General features: G+C 44.6%; 2 protein-coding genes across 15 annotated transcripts in view; one reads left to right on the plus strand and one right to left on the minus strand.

The window, feature by feature from the left end:
• The window catches only part of LOC120999536 (zinc finger protein OZF-like), a 2,085,412-nt gene that overhangs the window by 1,227,384 nt on the left and 838,209 nt on the right, over positions 1 to 19,819 (minus strand). The window contains exon 1 of one of the 12 annotated variants that reach the window (XM_040430488.1): positions 19,078 to 19,146. The exons of the other annotated variants lie outside the window; for them this stretch is intronic. The gene's annotated coding sequence lies outside the window, so the exon portion shown is untranslated. Of the gene's footprint in view, positions 1 to 19,077; positions 19,147 to 19,819 lie in introns of those variants that run through there. 12 annotated transcript variants of the gene reach the window in all.
• LOC120999545 (oocyte zinc finger protein XlCOF7.1-like) overlaps positions 1 to 19,819 on the plus strand; it is a 795,896-nt gene that overhangs the window by 589,580 nt on the left and 186,497 nt on the right. The window lies entirely within an intron of this gene.

The raw sequence follows: 19,819 nt of genomic DNA on the forward strand, positions 1-19,819 counted from the left end.
CCATGAATAAAGAATGGTACCAAAACACCCTCCAACAGCAACTTCTTCCAACAATCCAACAACAGTTTGGTGAAGAACAATGCATTTTCCAGCACGATGGAGCACCGTGCCATAAGGCAAATGTGATAACTAAGTGGCACGGGGACCAAAACGTTGACATTTTCGGTACATGGCCTGGAAACTCCCCAGATCTTAATCCCATTGAGAACTTGTGGTCAATCCTCAAGAGGCGGGTGGACAAACAAAAACCCACTAATTCTGACAAACTCCAAGAAGTGATTATGAAAGAATGGGTTGCTATCAGTCAGGAATTAGCCCAGAAGTTGATTGAGAGCATGCCCAGTCGAATTGCAGAGGTCCTGAAAAAGAAGGGCCAACACTGCAAATACTGACTCTTTGCATAAATGTCATGTAATTGTCGATAAAAGCCTTTGAAACGTATGAAGTGCGTGTAATTATATTTCACTACATCACAGAAACAACTGAAACAAAGATCTAAAAGCATTTTAGCAGCAAACTTTGTGAAAACTAATATTTTTGTCATTCTCAAAACATTTGGCCACGACTGTACAATCCGCAAATAGACGGTCTGGTGGAAAGGTTTACCAAAACTCTAAAAACCATGTTAAAGTGGGTGGTGTCTAAAGATGGGAAGGATTGGGATCTACTTCTGCCCTATCTCATGTTCGCTGTGCGAGAGATACCCCAGGCCTCTACTGGGTTCTCGCCCTTCGAATTGCTTTATGGCAGACATCCTCGTGGTCTGTTGAACGTGGCCAAAGAGGCGTGGGAGCAGCAACCCACTCCGCATAAAAGTGTCTTGGAGTATGTAATCAAGATGCAACAGCGAATAGAGACAGTTTTGCCTCTTGTCAGGGAGCATATGGAGGCCGCTCAGCGATCCCAGAGTCGGATCTATAATCGACAGGCTCGGGTCCGGAACTTTAACCCCGGTGATCGGGTTTTGGTTCTGGTAGCGACCGTGGACAGTAAGTTCCTGGTTAGGTGGCAGGGGCCCTACGAGGTACTCGAGAAAGTTGGAGAGGTAAATTACAAGGTACACCAGCCAGGGCGGCGGAAGCCGGAGCAGGTTTACCATGTTAATTTACTTAAACCTTGGAAAGATAGGGAGACTTGTACTGAAGACAGCCCGCGGCCGGGTTTTCTAGGGGAAGAGGTTCCAGCTCCTATGTCTGAGGCAAGTGAAGCGGTTGCCACAATAAAAATTGCTGACAGCCTCTCCTCTAAACAGGCTCAGGAGACCAGGGAGTTCATTAGTCGGAACACGGATGTGTTCTCGGACCTCCCTGGACGCACTTCCGCAATCCAGCATGACATTATAACTGAGCCTCAGGCAAAAGTCCGGTTAAAGCCATACCGGGTACCTGGGGCTCGGCGACAAGTCATCTCGAATGAAGTGCAGCTCATGCTGCGGCTAGATGTCATCGAGGAGTCTAAAAGTGAGTGGGCCAGTCCTATAGTCTTAATACCCAAGCCGAACGGGACGTTAGGGTTTTGTAACGATTTTCGTAAGCTGAACGAAATATCTAAATTTGATGCATATCCCATGCGTCGGGTGGATGAGCTTATTGAAAGGTTAGGCCAAGCCCAGTATTTTTCTGTTTTGGACCTCACCAAAGGGTACTGGCAGGTACCCTTGATGGAGGCTGCCAAAGAGAAAACTGCCTTCATTACACCAGAGGGGCTGTACCAATATAATGGCGCCCCTGACATTTTTCAATGTCTAATGGACATTGTGCTTCGTCCACATCGGCAATACGCCTCGGCTTACCAGGATGATATCATTCACCGTACCGACTGGGAAAGTCACCTGCCCAAAGTACAGGCCGTAGTGGACTCCCTTCGAAAGGCTGGTCTAACTGCTAACCCCAAAAAATGTGCGATAGGGTTAGAGGAGACCAAATACCTAGGGTATGTCATTGGGTGCGGAGTCATCAAACCTCAAGTAAACAAAATAGAGGCGATAAGGAATTGGCCCCGACCCGTCACCTCTAGGCAAGTAAAGTCATTCTTGGGAATGGTGGGCTATTATATGAGGTTCGTTCCCCATTTTGCCACTTTAGCAGCTCCATTGACAGGGCTCTTGAAGGGACGGAAGTCCGTGATGGTCCGCTAGAATGACCAGGCGGAAGAGGCTTTCTCCTCTTTGAAGTCGGCCCTGTGTAGGTCCCCGGTTTCGGCGACGCCCGACTTCAAAAGGGAGTTTATAGTACAAACCGAAGCCTCCGAAGTGGGCCTCGGTGCTGTACTGTCTCAGGAAGTCAACGGGGAGGAGCCGTAAGCTAACTCCAGCCGAGACCCGGTACAGTATAGTGGAGAGAGAGTGCCTGGCCATCAAGTGGGCACTCAAGTCTCTCCGCTATTATCTGTTGGGGAGAAAGTTCCATCTGGTAACCGACCACTCCCCTCTGAAGTGGATGAGCTAGGCCAAATAGAGGAATGCTCGGGTCACAAGATGGTTCTTGTCCTTGCAAAACTTTAAAGTTTACGGTAGAACACAGGGCAGGCCGGTTACAGGGAAACGCGGATGCCCTGTCCTGGGTACACTGTCTGGCGTGTGTTCAACCCCTCAGGGTTGAACAAAAGGGGGGAGGGGGGGGGGGGGGTATGTGACATAGCAAGGGGATTCATTTGGGAAGGCAGGTATTTTCCTCCCAACATGGGCGGCTGGGCTGATTTCCAGCCAGGTGAGGTTAAATATCGGACCAGAGTTTAAGTGCCGGACCAGGATTTGGCAGCACCTGGCTGTCCTTTAAATAGGCAGCTCGGCTCAGAATCAAGGTCTCTGTCTTGGACCAAGAGCGGCATGCGGGGAAACAGGCCCCCTAAAGTCTGTTGTGGACGCTAAAGGAACCTGCTAACAAGGTGACTGTTTTTGTGCTTTGGACTTTCCTTTGTGTGAACGAACACTAAGACTGTCAATGTTGCTTTGTTTTTTTCTCATGTGTGAATAAACACTGAAGTTTTGTTTAACAAACTGTTTCTTTTGCCTCTGTTCTGTGTCCGCTTACCCTGCCTACCAGAACGAATCCTCACAGCACCCTGAACGCATCCGGACCTAATCGGTATCGTTCGTCTGAAAGAGGCCTAAGAGTGGACAGCTTAAGACCTTTGTTCAAACCTGCCTGGAGGAAGTCCAGAATGACAGGTATATTGACTAAGGAACTTTGTTGGATCTTGTAACTGGAAAACAAAAGGAAAGCTTTCCACGTTCTGACAGAGATTTTTGAAGTTATAATTCTTCTACTTTTCAGTAAGGTGGAGATTACAGGGTCAGAAAGCCCTTTCTTCCTCAAATTTTGGGGTTCAATCTCCAGGCCGTCAACTTTAGTTGAGAGACCCCCGGATGGAGTACTGACCCCTGCTGAAGTAGAAAAATCCAGGAAATTCCTGCAGATAAGCTGAGTAAGACCCCTTTCACATGAGCGATGTTTCCGCGCGGGTGCAATGCATGATGCGAACACATTGCGCCGCACGGAATCTGGACCCATTCATTTCAATGGGGCTGTGTACATGAGCGATGTTTTTAACGCAACGCAGGCCCCATAGAAGTGAATGGGGCTGCATGAAAATCGCATTAGATCCGCAAGCACGTGGTAATAAATAGGGATGAGCCCCGGGATCCCATTAAAGTCCATTTACTTTATTATTTTCCATTTTCATTTTATAATGGAAAATAATAAAATCTATAGAACATCAAACCCAAACTTCAGTGAAGAAGTCTGGGTACCACATTCTGTTTTTTATAACGCGCATGCGAAACGCATTGCATCCGCGCGATAACAACTGAACGCGAACGCAGGCAAAACTGAATGACTTTGCCTGCGAACCTGCTCAGTTTTCATTGAACGCAGATGCAACACATCCGGACACGCTCGTCTGCAAGGGGCCCAAGAGGGAAAACCAGACCCTCTTGGGCCAACAAGCAGCGATCATAATGACTTGTGCGCCCTCTTCCGCCACTTTCATCAGGGTTCTCGGAATCAGGTTGAATGGAGGGAATGCATACAACAGACCCCTTGGCCAAGGACGGGATAGGGCGTTCACTATCTCTGGACCCCCCAGGGGAGCCAGGCAACAGAATCTTTGGATCCTCCTGTTCATCCGATCTGCGAATAAATCCAGGACTGGAACCCGCTACTTGGTAATCTGAAGAAAAACGCTGGCATATAGAGTCCATTCTCGCTCTCAGAGTCTGACGGCTGAGGAAGTCAGCCATCCCATTGCTGCTTCCTTTGAGATGCACAGCCGTTAGGGAGGATAGGTGTTTTTCCGCAAAAATAAAAATTCCTCTTGATGTTGCTGCCAGAGATTTGCTTTGGGTACCCCCTTGCCTGTTTAAATAAGCAACTGTCGTATTGTCTGACAGGATTTTGATATGATCGAGAGAGGTCTTTGAGTGTAAGGCTAGAAGAACTTCGTGAACTGCCCTAAGTTCTCTTAGGTTTGATGTGGCGATTGAGGCCTGAGAAGGTTCTTTGAACGAGATCTAGATGTACTACAAGCTGATTCTCTGATTCTGCTGCTATCAGAAAGTCATCTAAGTATGGGATAATAAGAATGCCTTGCAGATGGAGATGAGATGACTGGTTATCTCTGCTATTACCTTTGTGAAAATTCTGGGAGCTGATGACAGGCCAAAGGAGAGCGCCTGAAATTTAAAGGGACAGAGGCGGAGTCTCATAAATACTGCTCTCCTAAGAAATTTTTGATGGTCTCTGAAAATGGGTACATGATAGTATGCGTCTTGCAAATCTATTGTCGCCATGTAACAATGTTAAGAAAGCAGATTTAACGTTGATTTGATGTTCTCTTAAGACAGGCACTTCTTCAGACCCCTCAGATTTATAATAAGTCTGAAAGATGCCCTATGTTTTTTAAATCAGAAAATCTGGAGAATAAAACCCCTACAGTTGCTGGTTTTCCAGAACTGGGAGCAGGACCTCCTTTTGAATCAAATTGGTTAGCTCTGCTTCTAGGGATAACTGTTCCTCTCTATTGCTCAGAGGCTTGTTGACCATATAGTGGTCTGGTGGGTAGGTACTAGGGTTGTTTCTAGATTTGTTGCGATACCAAATTTTTGATTCGGTTTCGATACCATGAAAAAGTATTGCGATACTCGATACCATGCGAAAAAAATAAACCAGAAAAGCCACGTGCATTCCGCATTTTAAAAAATGGCGAATGGCGCAGTTATTTTATTTTTCTGTTCCGGCGTTCACCGCATAGATTTTTTTTATATTTTAATAGTTTGGACTTTTCTGACGTGGCGATATGTAATATGTTTATTATTTATACATTTTATATGTGAAATTGGGAAAAGGGGGTGATTCATACTTAATATTTTGGTGTTTTTTTTTTTTTTTTTACACTTTTTATTTAATAACTATTTCCCCCCTTAGGGGCCAGAACCTGGCATCTTTCATCCCTTGTCCTATTCACCCTGATAGAGCTCTATCAGGGTGAATAGGTCTTCACACTGTCCCTGCTGCTCTGTGCTCTGTGCACACAGCATCAGGGATGTTACCATGGCAGCCAGGGCTTTAGTAGCATCCTGGCTGCCATGGTAACCGATCGGAGCCCCAGGCTTACACAGCTGGGGCTCCGATCAGAAGTTGCCACTGCACCACCAATGAGGGGGACGGGAGAGGACCCTGTGGTCACTGCCACCAATGATTTTAATACTGGGGGGTTGAGAGGGGCCGGCGCACTGTGCCACCAATGATTTTAATGGGATGGGGGGTTGAGGGGGGGGGAGGGGCACACTGCACCACCAATGATAATTACCCCTTAATACAGGAGGCCGGTATTGGCAGATTAGCGGCAGTTAACCCCTCAGGTGCCGCACCTGAGGGGTTAACTGCCACTGATCGCAGATCCCTGTCAGGGGCAGGGTGCCGGCAATGCGATTCTGCTGCCGGCACCCGCCTCCTGTATTATGGGTTAAAGTCTACTTTTCCTGGGTCCAGACTAAGTATTAGGCTACACAGAGCGGCGCCCAGCGATGTCCCAGCACTCACCATTAGTCCTGGGCGCCGCTCCGTTCGCCTGCTGTGCCCCATTACTGTCTCTTCTCCTGCTCCATATGCTAATTACTATCGGAGTAATGGGGAGGAGACATCAGCTTCACTAGTGGGCGTTCCTTCTCCCTGGCTGTAGCGCTGTCCAATCGCAGCACAGGAAGAAGGAACGCCCACTAGTGAAGCTGATGCCTCTTCCCCATCGCTCCGATAGTAATCAGCATGTGGAGCAGGAGAGGAGACAGTAATGGGGCACAGCAGGCGAACGGAGCGGCGCCCAGGAATAATGGCGAGTGCTGGGACATCGCTGGGCGCCGCTCTGTGTAGGAAAAGTACTATCATTGGTGGCGCAGTGCGCCCGCCCCTCCTCCGCCCCTCTCTTCTCATTGGTGGCAGCGGCACCACAGGGGGGAGGGTGGACAGCTCCCTTCTCCCCGTGCTGCTGAGAGAACATGAGCGCGCCGACAGCAGCGCGCTCATGTTCAGAGATACTAGACTGCGCAGCAGTGCAGCCCAGTATCGAAAAAATGGAAATCCCGGTATCGTATCGATACCGGGACAAAAGTATCGATTGGGTATCGAAATTTCGATACCCGCAACAACCCTAGTTGTTTCGGGCATCGAATTTTCGATACCCATTCAATACTTTTGTCCGATATCGACCATACTAGAATGTGCTACTGCACAGCCTAGTATCACAGAACATGAGCGCGCTGCTATCAGCACAGGGGAGAGAAGGAGTCACTCTCTCCCTCCCCCTGTGCCACCGCTGCCACAAATGAGGAGAGAGAGGGGCGGAGAAGGGGAGGGCGCACTGCGCCCCTGGCTGTAACGCTGTCCAATCGCAGCGCAGAACATCACAGAAGGCGAGTTTTTTTTTTCTCCCTGGCTGTGACGCCAGGAAGAAGGAACGCCCAAGGAGAGAAGCTGATGTCTCCTCCCTGGTGTTCCAATGCTGTTACTCAGCATACAGCGCTGGAGAATGTAAAGGGGGCCACAGCAGCGCAACGGAGCGGGGCCCAGAAATAATAGTAAGTGCAGGGACATCCCCCATGTATGCCCTACATGTCCTGCTACTTAGTTAATGAAGTATGGACCCATGAAAGGTCCTCTTTAACGTTTAATACAAATACAGGAGGCTGGGCGTAGAATCACATAGCCGTCACCCAGCCTCTATGAAAGGAAGCTGCGATCATCGGCAGTTAACCCCGGGGGTTAACTGCCGCTGATCACAGCTTCCTGTCATAGAGGCTGGGCGACGGCTATGTGATTCTGCTGCCTGCACCCAGCCTCCTGTATTAAACGTTAATTATCATTGGTGGCGCAGTGCCCCCCTCTCAACCTCCCCAGTATCAAAATCATTGGTGGCAGTCGGCACAGGGTCCTCTCCCCTCCTCCTCATTGGTGGTGCAGTGGCAGCTTCTGATCGGAGCCCCAGCTGTGTAATCCTGGGGTTCCGATCGGTTACCATGGCAGCCAGGATGCTACTGAAGCTCTGACTGCCATAGTCAGCTCCCTGCTGCTGTGTGCACTATGCACAGGGCAGCAAGGAGAGTGTGAAGTCCTATTTACCCTAATAGAGCTCTAAAAAAGATCCCAGGTTCTAGCCCCTAAGCAGGGAAATAGTTATTAAATAAACTGTGTAAAAAAAAAAAAAAATTGTAAAACACCTAATAAATTTTCCTAATCCTAATTTCCCTTTCCTAATTTTACATATAAAATATCTAAACAATAAATAAATAAACATATTCCATATCGCCACGTCCGAAAAGTCCAAACTATTAAAATATTTTAATAAATCTCCTATGCGGTGAACGCTGTTACGCAGAAAATAAAATAAAAACTGCATGATTCGCCATTTTTCTTTGTCGCTTGGTCCTCACAAAAAATAGGATAGGACTGTTCGATTATGGGCCGGACATTCCATAAAATGCGGAACACACGCAGCTTTTTTTGGCGGTTTTATTTTTTTCGCGCGATATCGAATGGTATTGAGTATCGCAATACTTTTTTATGGCATCGAAACCGAATCAAAATGTTGGTATTGAGACAACCCTAGTAGGTGCTGAATTCTAGCTTAAAACCCTCTTGAATGGCGGCTAGTATCCAAGGGGCGGTTCCTAAATTTCTCTATTCCGGAACAAAATTTCTTGACCTTGCTCCCACCTGACCTCTGGCGTCATAGAGTGGCTTTTGATGAGCTATCGGGATTGAAGAGGAATCCCTTGTTCCTTCCTCTTGAAGACTGCCATCTTCCTGAGTATTCTCTCTCTTTTTTTGATCTGACCTAGGCTTTTTCTGACTACGAAAGGAGCCTCTGATGGAAGGATTTTGGGTCAGTGGGAAACCCTTTCTTCTTGTCGGATGCATGCTCTAGAACAGGCATCCTCAAACTGCGGCCCTCCAGCTGTTGTAAAACTACAACTCCCACAATGCCCTGCTGTAGGCGGATACCTGTAGGCTGTTCGGGCATGCTGGGAGTTGTAGTTTTGCAACAGCTGGAGGGCTGCAGTTTGAGGATGCCTGCTCTAGAATATCATCCAACACTGACCCAAAAAGTCTATCGCCTTCACACGGGATAGAACATAGACAGTTCTTTGAACCAGCATCCCCACAAAAAGAGCGGAGTCATACGGCCCTGCCGGTGGCATTAGAAATAACTGCTGATCTTGCCGATAACCTCACTAGATCTGCCGAGGTGTCCGCGAAAAAATTTATGGCTTGTTTAAGCATAGGTAATGAGGCTAGAATCTCTTCCCTTGGGGTTCCCGCTGACAAATGGTTCTCTAGCTGACGGAGCCATACTGATAGGGATATGGTGGTACAGGTGGACCTAATATTTGGTCTGAACATGGCTGTATTTATCTCCCAGGGATTTTTCAGCAGGTTCACACATTTCTTATCCATCGGGTCACGCAGTAACCCCATGTCCTCAAACGGGAGGAAAGATTTTTGGGAAATCCTTGCAATTGGTGCATCAATCTTTGGAGTTTTATCTCAAAGATTTGAGTCAGAGTCTGAAAAGGGATACTTTCTCTTGAAAGTGTTTGTAATAGGGGCTCTTCTTTCCGGATACCTCCACTCTTTAGAGATTAAAGCTTTAACATTATTATGGATCGGAAAGACACGTCTTTTCCTTTCACCTAGACCCTGAAACATCTGATCCTGAATCGAGCGACTCTCTTAAGACTCTTCCAGGTGCATAGTAGCTCTTATTGTTTTTAAGAGACTGTGTCTCTACCCGGGCTGATGGTGATTGTGGCCACGTGCAGACGCTTGCGGGCGGTATCCGGGTCAGTAGGAGCCGACATTGCAGAGGAGGGAACAGCACGTGTCACTGCTCCCTGATTCTGGCTTCCTCTTAATCTGTTCCGAACACATGATATACCGGTACGGCATGATGTTCCGGTACGTCATGTGTAGTTCCGATCACCGCCGGCGGGCGGTGATCGGAACAAGGTGCCTGCTCAATGATGCGCAGGGGGACAATGCGCAGGGGGGGGGGGGGGGAGGGGTCCTGCAAACCGCAGGTTAATTCAGACCTGCGGTTTGCAGCTCTTACATGTTGCAGCGGTGCCATCGGGTCCCCGTGCGGCTGTAGGGGGGACCCGATAGCATGGAAGGCAGCGCGCTGCCTTCCTGTGACAAGCCTGTGAGATCCAGCGACCTGGATCTTACAGGCCGGAAGCTGTATGAGTAATACACACAGTATTACTCATACACCCAATGCATTCCAATACAGAAGTATTGGAATGCATTGTAAAGGGGATTAGACCCCCAAAAGTTGAAGTCCCAAAGTGGGACAAAATAATTAATTGAAAATAAAAGTTGGAAAAAAAAAGTTTCCCCCTCCAAAAATTAAAATTTTCAAGTAAAAATACACAAAAACGTCATTTTCTCCAAATAAAGTTAAAAAAAATTGGTAACAATTAGGGAAAAAAAAAAAAGTATACATATTAGGTATCGCCGCATCCATATCAACCGGCTCTATAAACATATCACATGACCTAACCCCTCAGATGAACACCGTAAAAAATAAAAACTGTGCTAAATAAAAAAAATTTGGTCACCTTACATCACAAAAAGTACAACAGCAAGCGATCAAAAAGGTGTATGCCCACCAAAATAGTACCAATCTAACAGTCACCTCATCCCACAAAAAATTAGCCCCTACCTAAGACAATCGCCCCAAAAATAAAAAAAAACTATGGCTCAGAATATGGAGACACTAAAACATAATTTTTTTGGTTTTAAAAAAGCTGTTATTGTGTAAAACTTAAGTAAATTTTAAAAAAAAGTATACATATTAGGTATCGCCGTGTCCGTGACAACCTGATCTATAAAAATACCACATGATCTAACCTGTCAGATGAATGTTGTAAAAAAAAGAAAAAAAAAAAAAGAAAAAAAAAAAAAAAAGGTGCCAAAACAGCCATTTCTTGTTACCTTGCCTCACAAAAAGTATAATATAGAGCAACCAAAAATCATATGTACCCTAAACTAGTACCAACAAAACTGCCACCCTATCCCGTAGTTTCTAAAATGGGGTCACTTTTTTGGAGTTTCTACTCTAGGGGTGCATCAGGTGGGCTTCAAATGGGACATTGTGTCAAGAACACAGTCCAGCAAAATCTGCCTTCCAAAAACCGTATGGCATTCCTTTCCTTCTGCTCCCTGCCGTGTGCCCGTACAGCGGTTTACGACCACATATGGGGTGTTTCTGTAAACTACAAAATCAGGGCCATAAATAATGAGTTTTGTTTGGCTGTTAACCCTAGCTTTGTAACTGTAAAAAAAATATTAAAATGGAAAATCTGCCAAAAAAGTGAAATTTTGAAATTGTATCTCTATTTTTCATTAATTCTTGTGGAACACCTAAAGGGTTAACAAAGTTTGTAAAATCAGCTTTGAATACCTTGAGGGGTGTAGTTTCTAAAATGGGGTCATTTTTGGGTGGTTTCTATTATGTAAGTCTCACAGACCTGAACTGGTCCTTAAACTTCTTTTCTTCTAAACTTCTAAGCCTAGCGTAACGTCCCCCAAAAATAAAATGTCATTCCCAAAATGATCCTAACATGAAGTAGACATATGGGGAATGTAAAGTAATAACTATTTTTTGAGGTATTACTATGTATTATAGAAGTAGAGAAATTGAAACTTACAAATCTTTCTAAATTTTTGGCAAATTTGGTATTTTTTATAAATAAAAATGAATTTTTTTGTGTCATGAAGTACAATATGTGATGAGAAAACAATCTCAGAATGGCCTGGATATAAAGGCCTCTTTCACACGGGCGTTGCGGGAACACCCGCGATTTTTCAGCGTGAGTGCAAAACATTGTAATGCGTTTTGCACTCGCGTGAGAAAAATCACGCATGTTTGGTACCCAAACCCGAACTTCTTCACAGAAGTTCGGACTTGGGATCGGTGTTCTGTAAGATTGTATTATTTCCCCATATAACATGGTTATAAGGGAAAATAATAGCATTCTGAATACAGAATGCATAGTAAAACAGCGCTGGAGGGGTTAAAAAATAAATAAAAATTATTTAACTCCCCTTAGTCCACTTGATCGCGTAGTCCGGCATCTTCTTCTGTCTCCTTTGTTGAATAGGACCTGTGGTGAGCATTAATTACAGGAACAGGACCTTTGATGACGTCACTCCGGTCATCACATGGTACGTCACCATGGTAAAAGATCATGTGACGTACCATGTGATGACCGGAGTGACGTCATCAAAAGGTCCTGTTCCTGTAATGAATGCTCACCACAGGTCCTATTCAACAAAGGAGACAGAAGGAGATGCCGGCTCCGCGATCAAGTGGACTAAGGTGAGTTAAATTATTTATTATTATTTTTAACCCCTCCAGCGCTGTTTTACTATGCATTCTGTATTCAGAATGCTATTATTTTCCCTTATAACCATGTTATAAGGGAAAATAATAATGATCGGGTCTCCATCCCGATCGTCTCCTAGCAACCGTGCGTGAAAATCTCACCGCATTCGCACTTGCTTGCGATTTTCACGCAACCCCATTCACTTCTATGGGGCCTGCGTTGCGTGAAAAACGCAGAATATAGAGCATGCTGCGATTTTCACGCAACGCACAAGTGATGCGTGAAAATCACCGCTCATGTGAACAGCCCCATAGAAATGAATGGGCCCGGATTCAGTGCGGGTGCAATGCGTTCAACTCACGCATCGCATCCGCACGGAATACTCGCCCGTGTGAAAGGGGCCAAAGCGTTTTAAAGTTATCACCACAAAGTGACACTACTCAGATTTGCAAAAAAATTCTGCAGCCAGCTCCCGCCTCCTGTATATGAATTAATGAGAGCGTTATCTTCATTGGTTGCGCACTGCCCCCCCCCCCCCAACCCCAGTATTACTCAGATATACCCCCCCAACCCAGTATTAATCATTGGTGGTGCAGTGCCGCACCTGTGGGGTTAATAGCGGCGGATCGCAGCGTGCAGACATAGAGCCTGGGTGCCGTGTATGGGATATGTCTGGCACCCGCAGCCTGCGTTTGTATTAGGCATAAACGATATTCATTGGTGGCAGCAGCAGTACAGGGGGAGAGACCGCCTCCTTCTCCCCTGTGTTGTGGAGAAGAACATGGCACGCGCTGAAAGCAGCAGAGGTCTAGGCGCAAATGGCGACAAGACTACAAAGTCTTTTTGCCATTTAGCAATTCTAGGTCGCATTTGCGACCATTTTGGTCGCCATCTGGAGCCCATATTCATTTTCAGCAGATTTGTGTAGGAATTTATTTATTTTTTCAAAGATGAAAATTAACAGAATATCGGTATAAATTATCGGCCCTAAAAAAAATCAATATCGGTCGATCCCTAGTATATACTATAATACACAGGAGGATGACTATGTATATACCTGTACATATAGATTACACTCAGATATACCCAGGTTATACCAGCATAGTATATACTATAATACACAGGAGGATGACTATGTATACACCTGTACATATAGATTACACTCAGATAGACCCAGGTTATACCAGCATAGTCTATACTATAATACACAGGAGGATGACTATGTATACACCTGTACATATAGATTACACTCAGATAGACCCAGGTTATACCAGCATAGTATATACTATAATACACAGGAAGATGACTATGTATATACCTGTACATATAGATTACACTCAGATATACCCAGGTTATACCAGCATAGTATATACTATAATACACAGGAGGATGACTATGTATATACCTGTACATATAGATTACACTCAGATAGACCCAGGTTATACCAGCATAGTATATACTATAATACACAGGAGGATGACTATGTATATACCTGTACATATAGATTACACTCAGATAGACCCAGGTTATACCAGCATAGTATATACTATAATACACAGGAGGAGGACTATGTATATACCTGTACATATAGATTACACTCAGATATACCCAGGTTATACCAGCATAGTATATACTATAATACACAGGAGGATGACTATGTATACACCTGTACATATAGATTACACTCAGATAGACCCAGGTTATACCAGCATAGTCTATACTATAATACACAGGAGGATGACTATGTATATACCTGTACATATAGATTACACTCAGATAGACCCAGGTTATACCAGCATAGTATACACTATAATACACAGGAGGATGACTATGTATATACCTGTACATATAGATTACACTCAGATAGACCCAGGTTATACCAGCATAGTATATACTATAATACACAGGAGGATGACTATGTATACACCTGTACATATAGATTACACTCAGATATACCCAGGTTATACCAGCACAGTATATACTATAATACACAGGAAGATGACTATGTATATACCTGTACATATAGATTACACTCAGATAGACCCAGGTTATACCAGCATAGTATATACTATAATACACAGGAAGATGACTATGTATATACCTGTACATATAGATTACACTCAGATAGACCCAGGTTATACCAGCACAGTATATACTATAATACACAGGAGGATGACTATGTATATACCTGTACATATAGATTACACTCAGATAGACCCAGGTTATACCAGCATAGTATATACTATAATACACAGGAGGATGACTATGTATATACCTGTACATATAGATTACACTCAGATATACCCAGGTTATACCAGCACAGTATATACTATAATACACAGGAGGATGACTATGTATACACCTGTACATATAGATTACACTCAGATAGACCCAGGTTATACCAGCATAGTATATACTATAATACACAGGAGGATGACTATGTATATACTTGTACATATAGATTACACTCAGATAGACCCAGGTTATACCAGCATAGTATATACTATAATACACAGGAGGATGACTATGTATATACCTGTACATATAGATTACACTCAGATATACCCAGGTTATACCAGCATAGTCTATACTATAATACACAGGAAGATGACTATGTATATACCTGTACATATAGATTACACTCAGATAGACCCAGGTTATACCAGCATAGTATATACTATAATACACAGGAGGATGACTATGTATATACCTGTACATATAGATTACACTCAGATATACCCAGGTTATACCAGCATAGTCTATACTATAATACACAGGAAGATGACTATGTATATACCTGTACATATAGATTACACTCAGATAGACCCAGGTTATACCAGCACAGTATATACTATAATACACAGGAGGATGACTATGTATACACCTGTACATACAGATTACACTCAGATAGACCCAGGTTATACCAGCATAGTATATACTATAATACACAGGAGGATGACTATGTATATACCTGTACATATAGATTACACTCAGATATACCCAGGTTATACCAGCATAGTCTATACTATAATACACAGGAAGATGACTATGTATATACCTGTACATATAGATTACACTCAGATATACCCAGGTTATACCAGCACAGTCTATACTATAATACACAGGAGGATGACTATGTATATACCTGTACATATAGATTACACTCAGATAGACCCAGGTTATACCAGCACAGTATATACTATAATACACAGGAGGATGACTATGTATATACTTGTACATATAGATTACACTCAGATAGACCCAGGTTATACCAGCATAGTATATACTATAATACACAGGAGGATGACTATGTATATACCTGTACATATAGATTACACTCAGATAGACCCAGGTTATACCAGCATAGTCTATACTATAATACACAGGAGGATGACTATGTATATACCTGTACATATAGATTACACTCAGATAGACCCAGGTTATACCAGCACAGTATATACTATAATACACAGGAGGATGACTATGTATATACCTGTACATATAGATTACACTCAGATAGACCCAGGTTATACCAGCATAGTCTATACTATAATACACAGGAGGGTGACTATGTATATACCTGTACATATAGATTACACTCAGATATACCCAGGTTATACCAGCACAGTATATACTATAATACACAGGAGGATGACTATGTATATACCTGTACATATAGATTACACTCAGATAGACCCAGGTTATACCAGCATAGTATATACTATAATACACAGGAGGATGACTATGTACACTGCTCAAAAAAATAAAGGGAACACTTAAACAACACAATGTAACTCCAAGTCAATCACACTTCTGTGAAATCAAACTGTCCACTTAGGAAGCAACACTGAGTGACAATCAATTTCACATGCAGTTGTGCAAATGGGATAGACAACAGGTGGAAATTATAGGCAATTAGCAAGACACCCCCAATAAAGGAGTGGTTCTGCAGGTGGTGACCACAGATCACTTCTCAGTTCCTATGCTTCCTGGCTGATGTTTTGGTCACTTTTGAATGCTGGCGGTGCTTTCACTCTAGTGGTAGCATGAGATGGAGTCTACAACCCACACAAGTGGCTCAGGTAGTGCAGCTTATCCAGGATGGCACATCAATGCGAGCTGTGGCAAGAAGGTTTGCTGTGTCTGTCAGCGTAGTGTCCAGAGCATGGAGACGCTACCAGGAGACAGGCCAGTACATCAGGAGACGTGGAGGAGGCCGTAGGAGGGCAACAACCCAGCAGCAGGACCGCTACCTCCGCCTTTGTGCAAGGAGGAACAGGAGGAGCACTGCCAGAGCCCTGCAAAATGACCTCCAACAGGCCACAAATGTGCATGTGTCTCCTCAAACGGTCAGAAACAGACTCCATGAGGGTGATATGAGGGCCCGACGTCCACAGGTGGGGGTTGTGCCTACAGCCCAACACCGTGCAGGACGTTTGGCATTTGCCAGAGAACACCAATATTGGCAAATTCGCCACTGGTGCCCTGTGCTCTTCACAGATGAAAGCAGGTTCACACTGAGCACATGTGACAGACGTGTCAGAGTCTTGAGACGCTGTGGAGAACGTTCTGCTGCCTGCAACATCCTCCAGCATGACCGGTTTGGCACTGGGTCAGAAATGGTGTGGGGTGGCATTTCTTTGGAGGGCCGCACAGCCCTCCATGTGCTCGCCAGAGGTAGCCTGATTGCCATTAGGTACCGAGATGAGATCCTCAGACCCCTTGTGAGACCATATGCTGGTGCGGTTGGCCCTGGGTTCCTCCTAATGCAAGACAATGCTAGACCTCATGTGGCTGGAGTGTGTCAGCAGTTCCTGCAAGACGAAGGAATTGATGTTATGGACTGGCCCGCCCGTTCCCCAGACCTGAATCCAATTGAGCACATCTGGGACATCATGTCTCGCTCTATCTACCAACGTCACGTTGCACCACAGACTGTCCAGGAGTTGGCAGATGCTTTAGTCCAGGTCTGGGAGGAGATCCCTCAGGAGACCGTCCGCCACCTCATCAGGAGCATGCACAGGCGTTGTAGAGAGGTCATACAGGCACGTGGAGGCCACACACACTACTGAGCCTCATTTTGACTTGTTTTAAGGACATTACATCAAAGTTGGATCAGCCTGTAGTGTGTTTTTCCACTTTAATTTTGAGGGTGACTCCAAATCCAGACCTCCATGGGTTGAAAAATTAGATTTCCATTTTTTTATTTTTGTGTGATTTTGTTGTCAGCACATTCAACTATGTAAAGAACAAAGTATTTCAGAAGAATATTTAATTCATTCAGATCTAGGATGTGTTATTTTTGTGTTCCCTTTATTTTTTTGAGCAGTGTATATACCTGTACATATAGATTACACTCAGATAGACCCAGGTTATACCAGCATAGTATATACTATAATACACAGGAGGATGACTATGTATATACCTGTACATATAGATTACACTCAGATAGACCCAGGTTATACCAGCATAGTATATACTATAATACACAGGAGGATGACTATGTATATACCTGTACATATAGATTACACTCATATAGACCCAGGTTATACCAGCATAGTATATACTATAATACACAGGAAGATGACTATGTATACACCTGTACATATAGATTACACTCAGATAGACCCAGGTTATACCAGCATAGTATATACTATAATACACAGGAGGATGACTATGTATATACCTGTACATATAGATTACACTCAGATAGACCCAGGTTATACCAGCATAGTCTATACTATAATACACAGGAGGATGACTATGTATACACCTGTACATATAGATTACACTCAGATAGACCCAGGTTATACCAGCATAGTCTATACTATAATACACAGGAGGATGACTATGTATATACCTGTACATATAGATTACACTCAGATAGACCCAGGTTATACCAGCATAGTATATACTATAATACACAGGAGGATGACTATGTATATACCTGTACATATAGATTACACTCAGATAGACCCAGGTTATACCAGCATAGTATATACTATAATACACAGGAGGATGACTATGTATATACCTGTACATATAGATTACACTCAGATAGACCCAGGTTATACCAGCATAGTATATACTATAATACACAGGAAGATGACTATGTATATACCTGTACATATAGATTACACTCAGATAGACCCAGGTTATACCAGCATAGTATATACTATAATACACAGGAGGATGACTATGTATATACCTGTACATATAGATTACACTCAGATAGACCCAGGTTATACCAGCATAGTCTATACTATAATACACAGGAGGATGACTATGTATATACCTGTACATATAGATTACACTCAGATAGACCCAGGTTATACCAGCATAGTATATACTATAATACACAGGAGGATGACTATGTATACACCTGTACATATAGATTACACTCAGATAGACCCAGGTTATACCAGCATAGTCTATACTATAATACACAGGAGGATGACTATGTATATACCTGTACATATAGATTACACTCAGATATACCCAGGTTATACCAGCATAGTATATACTATAATACACAGGAGATGACTATGTATACACCTGTACATATAGATTACACTCAGATACACCCAGGTTATACCAGCATAGTATATACTATAATACACAGGAGGATGACTATGTATACACCTGTACATATAGATGACACTCAGATAGACCCAGGTTATACCAGCATAGTATATACTATAATACACAGGAGGATGACTATGTATATACCTGTACATATAGATTACAATCAGATAGACCCAGGTTATACCAGCATAGTCTATACTATAATACACAGGAGGATGACTATGTATACACCTGTACATATAGATTACACTCAGATAGACCCAGGTGCTGCTCCTGTCCCTTAGTCAGTCCCTGGGCTAGCCTAGTGCCTAGTGGGCTGAGTGCTGGCGGAGGCTGACTGTGCCTGGCCGAGAGAGCTGGCGGTGAAGGGGTTAATGCCCCCTCTGCCCCAGTAATCCTGACAGACACTGGCGGTGACTACACACCTACCTGCCCTGCTGGACACAACATGTACCCACCTAGAATGTATGGGCTCCTGAGAGGATGTAGCCCCGCCCCCAAGTTGTTCTAAAAACCTCCCTGACTGTAAACCTGTCCCTAATCCTGACCCGCACAGGAGACCGCACAGAACATGGAGAGGACGCCCCGCCCCCAGCACACAGGACACTTACCTGAACCGCACTTATCACCACCGATCTCAGAGTCACATTACGTCACCAAGGGTAGATGCTAGAACGGAGCTGTTAGAAGGAGGTCAGTGACGTCACTGGTCACATGTTCCTTCGTGGTCACATGACCAAATGTGGGAAGTGCTGGCAAAAAACACCTGTTCTGTCAGAAAACCTCACCTCGTCAGGTTCTCTTACCCCACGTGACTTCCCGGACTGCAGGAGCTTGTGGAAGGGGGAGGGGCTGTGTGTGCCCGGATGTGGTGCAGTCCTGGAGTACACAGAGCTTCATGGGGAGCGGGGGAGGGGCGGCATATGGAGCTCATATATGAGGGGCAGGGGGGGTCATGGAGTGGAGTCTGGTGCAATCACAGGGGGTTACAGTACAGAACCGGCTGTAATCTGGGGGTCATGGAGTGCAGGCGTCTGGGTGGTGGAGTGGAATCTGGTGCAAGGGGCTGTGAGGGTTGTTATAGGGTGTATTCTGTGTGCTGTGAGGGTGCAGGATGGGGGGGGGGGGATATTTTTGGGGTGTAAATCTGTGAGGGGGGCATGTGTTGTATTCTGGGGACATAAGGCGTTGGGGAGAGCTATGGGTAGCGGGCACAGATGGCGACTTGTTCGGGGGGCACAGATGGCGACCTGTTCGGGGGGCAGTGACGGCGACCTGTTCAGGGGGCAGTGATGGCGACTTGTTCAGGAGCACAGATGGCGACCTGTTCAGGGGGCAGTGACGGCGACCTGT

The sequence above is a fragment of the Bufo bufo genome, chromosome 4 (genome assembly GCF_905171765.1).
Source record: "Bufo bufo chromosome 4, aBufBuf1.1, whole genome shotgun sequence".
Taxonomy (NCBI): domain Eukaryota; kingdom Metazoa; phylum Chordata; class Amphibia; order Anura; family Bufonidae; genus Bufo; species Bufo bufo.